A 7,664-nucleotide genomic window follows, 5' to 3' on the forward strand; every position below is an offset into this window, starting at 1 on the left:
TACAACACTGTACATTTGGTTTATAGTTTCTCTTTTTATTTCTTAGCCTTTCTTCAGGAAGGGAGCCCACAATGGGTACAATGGCCATCCTTTTCCTATTTGTACTTCTAAGTAGCAGTAGGAATGCCTCGGTTTCCCTGTTTGCATGCAGAGAATAAAACTGTCCTATGCCACATGGGTCTTGTAAGCCTTAGTTAATCTTTGTGCAGCACTTGAGCTTTTCAGACAAAAAGCTGTATAGAAGCGCATCAATGATTAATATCAACAAGAGCACCTTCTTCTAGTTCTGCGTTGGGTGTTTCTGGGCCACTTCAACTGGAATCAAATCACGTGGGCTGGCGGAAGTGATTAGGCATAAATTTTCAAATGCTGGTTCTTATAAACCCAACTCTTTTCTTTGGCTTGTACCCAGCAATATGTTCTTGATAAGTTGTACAGGTTTGGCTTAAAAAACCAAGTCTTAATAGCGAGTTTCCAAAATGTCGTTGGTTAAGAGGGTCGCTTTCCCCATTACCTTAGCAGGTGTACCGCTTTCCTCCTCTGTATCCTCAGGAGTCTCAACAATCTACGTCAGACCTACTCCGAGCACTGGGTGCTCTTTGCAGCGTAGTTGGAAACCTCGTCACCAGTCATTCAAATCAGGCATAGACTGAGGAGTCCTATGACTCCATCTTAGCTTCCAGGTTTGATTTCTTTTCCTACGTAAACCTGGGTGTAACATGCGTGGAGGGAGGGAATTGCATCCTGATGTAGAGTCAGGACAAAGCTGGAATGCATGCTTGCATTTGGGAGAGAGGATGGCTTCTCAGGTTTTCCAGTTCAAGTATTGTTCCAGGCTACAGGGTTTCCTTTTCTGATTTATTTTTGCAATAGTCCTTTGTTTTTGTGTAAGAGCTCTCCTGCTGATTTTTGCCTGTTTTGTTTGTCTTGGCCTTATCCTATAGCTCCATAACTTTTTCAGCTATGTGGTCCTTCCTGATCTCTGTTTAAAAGTCAGCCGAATCCTTGCGTGGCCAGATGAAAAAAGGTTCTTACGGATTTAATTCCCAGGCATCTTCCCTAGCTGTTTAACTCCCTCTGTCCTCTCTACCTGGGCTAAAAAGTTATCCTTAAATGAAGGCTTCACGCCCTGCCTTTGATCACAGACTTCTCCATTGGTTCTTCTAGCCTAGCTATCTCCTGTGGACTGGGATAAAATGGATGACTGAACTGAGATGAAAAGAACAACATGTAGTTTACAATACATGTAAGTAATCCCAGTCCCATTTCTGAGATCCACTGCTGTGCCTTGTGCTCCTTCCCACCGGAGCTGGAGTCAGTCCTGCTAGCTGCAGTGAGCTTTGGAGCGGCTCTTGGAAAACATCCCAAAGTTTCTGTAGCTATTCCAGCCACGGTTGACTGTACTCTGCCTTCTGAGAGGTCTCAGATGAATCTGGTTGTATTCAAGAAATAAAGGCAAAACGCCCTGCGTTTCTCTAGTTCCAGATAAATACTCGGAAAGCCGGTGGTCCTTTGCATATCTATTTCCCGGTCCCACCAGGCATTAGACTCCTACCAGTGTGCCTGGGAGGCTACCATGGATTTTTCACAGCGGTTTCCCCAAGAGTGTGGTGGCCATTTCATTGCCTAGAGGTGTTTCTGTTTGAACAGGAGACACCGAGACTGAACAACCTTCTGTTGTCCCCACTTTGAGGGATGAAACAGCTTTGAGAGCATATGTCTGATCCCACATCCACCGAGACACTTGATGATTAGCCGTTTCATAAGATCAACCCAGATTTATAAGTACTACACAGAAAAAAAACTTGGTAGAAGGCAATAAATATTATTTGGGGTAAATGCCCGTGATGATTTTAAGGATCTTTTGTTCTTATTAAATTAAGTTTACTTAAAAATTATACTTTGAGAAGCCAGGGTGTTAGAAGTTAAGGATAATACACCATACCATTTGTCCTTTTCCATCTCTATAATGGCACAAGTGTAAATCACAACCCTAACTTGATTAGCTTTTGTTTCACTGTGTTACAGTTTTAACATTATTTAAACAGAGTTCATTATTTAACTGTGCAGAAGATCTTAATCTTTTACTTATATGTAAATTGCAAAGTACAATCGCTAAACAAATTGATTGAATACCATTGATTATTCATCAAATAATTGTGACAAATCATGTAATCAATTATTCATCATCCTCAGAGAAGAATAGATGACATGAAGGATAAGCTGTAATTAAGATAAAACAGTATTGGATTCTGTACCGATAATTTCTTTTGAAATTACAATTCTTGCAATTAAATCAAATTGAAATTAAAATGTGAGTAGCCTGATTGAGGCACTGAGTAATGATTGTACAAAAGTGTAATCTGCTAGAGCCTATTCAGGTATGGGGACACAGTCAACATTTGCTGCCTGAAATATTTTCTATTTTTCCCCATGCATTACTTCTGTCTAATGCAAGGATGCTGTTATGATTATAGATTCTAGTCTCCTCCATTATTATGTGACTGATGCACCAGTTACAAAAAGTAAAACACCTTCTTAAAAACAAATTAAACATTTAATTCCTGTGCTAGATTTATCTTTAGCCTAATTTGTGTTTTTTCATACTTAGTGCCACACAGAATCTAGATTCAAAATGGACAGGGATAAATTCACATTGCTGTAAGAATTTGGTTCTGAAAATCTTATAGAGTTTTGACTTCATTCATTGATTTATTATTTCCGTGAATACAGGACCTGACCTGGTGGACATTTAAATCAATGGGAAAATCTCCTTTTGTCTTCAGTCATGTAACATACCTGGAAAAAGTATCTCTAGGAAACAATAAAAACATCAGCATTAGTCTTCATCAAAACCACTCTTAATGAAATAATTTCTCAGTCAATTGGACTCAGGTAAAAGTGAAGTCTGATTTTGACAGCAGTCCCCAACATGTGTGAATGCTGTCTTGAAATAGCCAGCATTTTTTGACTATCACGCTAAAAATGAAATGGTCTTCCACCTGAAAAAGTAAACTGGAAGGTCACTAATGTAGCACATTGTGTTTCTTTTTCAAATTCAAAAAATATTTCAGAAGGACTGATAAAGTTAGGGGATTTTTTGATACCAGGGATGAACTGCTGTCTAAAAGTAATTGTTATTCAAGCTGTATAACTGAATGCAGCTACTAGTTGCAAATAATAACCTCACATGACATTGTTTTGATGCTGATAGGATGAGTGTGGTAATACACAGAGTACAAGTATTTAGGTAGATTTGAAATTCATGTACTGGGAATAGGCTTTCAGTTATGATTAGGCCTATGATTTCAATATGAGTTGTCTCACAGTTTTTTAGGTCTTTTTTTGCCTCAGTGACATGCATTGTATCAATCAATTCAGAAGCCAAAAAGGCAAAGTTTGCAAGTAACATACATGCACATGGAAAAATGTATTCCATTGCCTAAATAGCCATTATTTTGAAAAATGAAAAGGGGGAACAGAATTAAATCAGATTTAAATAGCATTTTAGCTAGACCTCTAAAGTGAGGCAGAAATGGTAATGTCATCAGAAGTATTTCTTTTCTCTCTCCTCTCTGCTAGACAATATACGTTTTATTGGGTCTTTATATTAAGTATCAATGAATGAATGATTTTCAACATTTGTTGAAAGTAATTTTGGAAAATAAATGTGAAAAAAACCACACCCAAAATAAAGTAAAAAATACTCAGATTTATATTACTGAAAGCATACAATAAATTGCTTTCTGCATTTTAAATGCATATCATGTTTTCAGTATTTGACGTTCATTATTCAAATTATTTGTGTTCCCATGTATTAAGCTGCATGGTGTTTCTATTTTCTTATTGGGTAAAGGCACTATGCTGCTACTATGTGCACAGAGAAATTTAAGATTCTGCTTCCTTTAGCAGTTTGCAATGACTTTGAAATGCATTTTCAGAAAACATTTGAGTTGTAAAACTTGGTAACACGGGAGTTCACAGAAACATAAAAGCCGCGAGTAAATAAATCAAAGGATGTTTTCTGGAGATGGTAAAGAGCCAGAAATCCAACAGAAGGAAAAGGGGATAATGAGTGGGCAGCATTTCTGAAAATCAGAAATGTTTACAGCATTTGAATGCTTGTTCTTTTTTCCCCCAGTATTTGCCAGATTCAGATAACAAGTATCTTCACTGAAGACGCAAACCAAACAGTTGATCTATTTTTCAGGTTTCTTCTCTTCCGTGGAGTGTCACAACACAATTTGCTATAGCCCTGACAGGTCCCTTTAGCACTAAGTCTCTCTCTAGGTCTAGTTAGAGGGGAGCGTTGCCAAATTTTTGTACTTCTTCATTCTCCATCCTGTAAAGTTCATTGTATGTTAATTGCCTCTGTGAAGTGTCAACAATTAAGTAAGCTGAGGTACTGGATGTAAAAAGGCATCCTTGTTCCTTTGGAGGTGTCATTTTCTCAGGCACTGCCTATCTTATCTGTCAAGGTTGACATGTGAAAATATGTCAAGTCGCCTGATTTGTCAGCTAAATATGCCTTATATTTCTTTGCTTGCATTTTATGTAGTTAAACGTGATATAATGGAAACTCCAGAAAGTCAAAACACTGGAGTCAGCAAAGCAGGATTTGGCAAACTCACACTGAATTATTTGGCCAGTTTAAGGTAATTGGGAAGAAAATTTCTCAGGACCGACTGCACTCTTCAGATTGTCCTGAGATTCTCTGTAATACAATATGATCTTATTCTGTACATTCTTTAATCGCATCAAAGGAAAGCACCTGAGCCAATGCACTTAAAAGTGGGTACAAAAATTACAGAATCACAACCTTTTGTAAAATCTTCAGCCCATTTCCTTCATACTTAGAAAACTATTTTCTTGTGAGTGTGTTGGGATCCTTTTCATTCTTCTCATTGTAATAATCATCTGAGAAATTTGCTCACGCACAAAGGTATCTTTCAAAGTCCCTATTCTTTCATCCAGTGGCAAAACTGTATCTTGAAATGTAATCAGCGGGAAATTTGTCAGGATTAGTCAGTACTTGTCAAATCTATGTTAAACCATGGCAATATCTCACTGACGCCTAGCTCATAATTTATCAAATGTAGCTAACACACACACAAAATGAAAACAGATTTTAAAAGGGGGAAAAGAGGCATGAAATGGCATTCATTAAGTGAGAGCATTTTCTTTTCTTATCTGTGTGGTTTCAAAGTTAAGACTTGGTCAAAGACATTGCAGACAATACCAACACAGTGAGGAGAGCACTTTCTTTAGAAAATTTGTATCTGCATTGGTACTTCCTAAAAGGCGGCCTTGGCTTGGAAAATCGAGGGGGTGCATGCCAGTTGGAAGAGGTTCAGGCCCAGATCCACATAGCTGATGGTGGAGAGCGTGATTCCCACCTTTCGCACGTCAGCCTGGTCACCTGAACACTAACCTGAGGCTTGGCTACCTTGCTTCTCTTCCATCCACACCTTAAGGGCTAAAATTCGTCTCTTACCTTGCAAGGGAATGACCTGAAAACCCTGCTGGAGAGGCACGGTGCTGGGCAGGAGAGTGACCATTCATTTGACCAGGGAGGGTGTAAGAGGGAGCGGGATCGAGGAGGAAATACAGGTACAAGAAAACACAACTGGAGACCTGGGATTATCTGCCTTCCCAGCACTGTTTCTTATTTTACTCATGACCATTTAATTCCTGCTGTATGAGCATCCTGAAGTTGGATGGTGATACAGCTTTGACTGGGGCAATGAAGAGTTTTGCTCTCCCTTATTCCCTTGTTGTTACTCTACTCAGGGAAATTACTTCATCCTAGGCCTGCTGCTTAGCCAAGTGCTTTAAAGAAGAAGGTATTAAGTAAATAATGGATAATCACTACAGGACATCTTTAAAATAATGAAAAGCGAATCACTGAGAGCCAAAGGGGTAACTTAAGCGTCTAAATCCAGATGAGGTTTCAGGCTGTCATTCATTAAATCGCCTAGGCAGGTATCTGGGAAGTGATTAGAAGAGAGGTGGGATCTCGGTTTTACCTCGTTCTATGACATTTGCTATTAGGTTCCCTCCCCTGACATACCATCCCCACACCACCTGCTCGCTCAGCACCTCCGTTGCTGCGTGTGTCACTGTCAGGAGGTGCCCGCCAGGACTTGGTGTAACAGATTCCATTCCAGCAAGAGAGCATCCAAAAATGACGGGTGCAGCGCTGCGTCCGGAACAGTTTTTATCAATCTGATTCCTATGAGCAAAAATTTTGAGCTTTCTGAAATCTGATTTACTGTCCACAGAAATGGAAGAGAAACATGCTCCTTTGTTTTTGTTTCACAAACAAAAGTGAAATACCAGGTGCAAGGTAATATGTGAGTATGTACAAAATGTATACGAAGTAGCGGATGTGTTTGGTGCATGAGTTTGGACTTGGTAATCCTGGAACAACTGGTTTCTCTCTCCTTGATTCACAAAAAAATGAAGGGGACAAACTCTGCCCTCAGATACTCACCCATGACTCCTGCTGAGGTCAGTGAGAATTGGCTGTGTTACTCTGGAAGCAGAATTTTGCCTGGAAAACAGAATCTAGTAGAAACTATGCTACTCTCTTCACTGCTAGAAAGTTGCTGGCCTTGCTTTCTTTACCTGCCCCCCCCCTTCCTCCGCCCCCCAATTCAAATGGAGAAAGTTGACCTTGTGCACAGGTACCTTTCAGATGCTGAGTTACTATCAGTGTGCAAAATGAGCCGTCTTCAATGCAGGAGGCTTGCAGAAGGTGTGGTGGAGGGTGAGAAGACAGTGTGCCAGTAAATACATTCAAGGAGGGGGAGATGAAACAGTCAAGAGAAATCTTGAAACAATCATCAAAATCAATCCCATTGGGGGATATTGTTGGAGGTGTTGCACTTCACTCGATTCCTTTGACTGATTCCCAGTTACACATCAACGTGGTGGAGAGCTCTGCTCTCTGTGACTCTGCCCCTGAATCTCTGAGATGCATGTGAGTCTTCATGCCCCACGTGCAAGATCCAAGCCACACAGAAGTCCTCTAATAGGACTTCCAGAGATAAAAAGATGTAAATAACTTAAGTACAATTTCTTTGACAAGTATAGTAATAATGAAAGATGTAAGGCTGCTAATCCAGTCCCTAGGACCAAGTGATTGAAGAAAATATATAAAGAATAACCTCCAAGCTAAAAAGGGTAACCAGAGCCTACTGAGCTTCTCGCCATCGTCCTATCTTGTCCTATTGTTGCTCCACTCAGCAGTAGCAAAGTTCTTAACTGTGACTCCTATTTCATAGACAACCTCCATTTTCTCTCCCTGCCATTTTTCAGGCAGCTGTCTCTAGATTGTTAGGTTTCCTAACTCTCCTGAGTGTTTCATCCTGATTTCACGTGGGACTTCTATATTCTTTGCTCTGAATCTCATGGGGACCTCCACTGCCTGGATGTTTTTTGTAATTTCCCAGATACTAAAGTGTAGGACACACCATTGCAATTTGGGATGCAGCAACACTCTTCCCCAGCTATTCCCTCTTCAGCCTTACTCAGTAGGCTGGAACTAGTTTTAAAGATACTGTCATGTGGAAGTAGTCATTGTGCTTCATAACATTGACTAGGTAGAATTTATACTCATAAACAGGTAACCATTCTTCCTCTTTCTTACCTATGCAATGCTG

Source organism: Aquila chrysaetos, chromosome 5 (genome assembly GCF_900496995.4).
Source record: "Aquila chrysaetos chrysaetos chromosome 5, bAquChr1.4, whole genome shotgun sequence".
NCBI lineage: Eukaryota > Metazoa > Chordata > Aves > Accipitriformes > Accipitridae > Aquila > Aquila chrysaetos.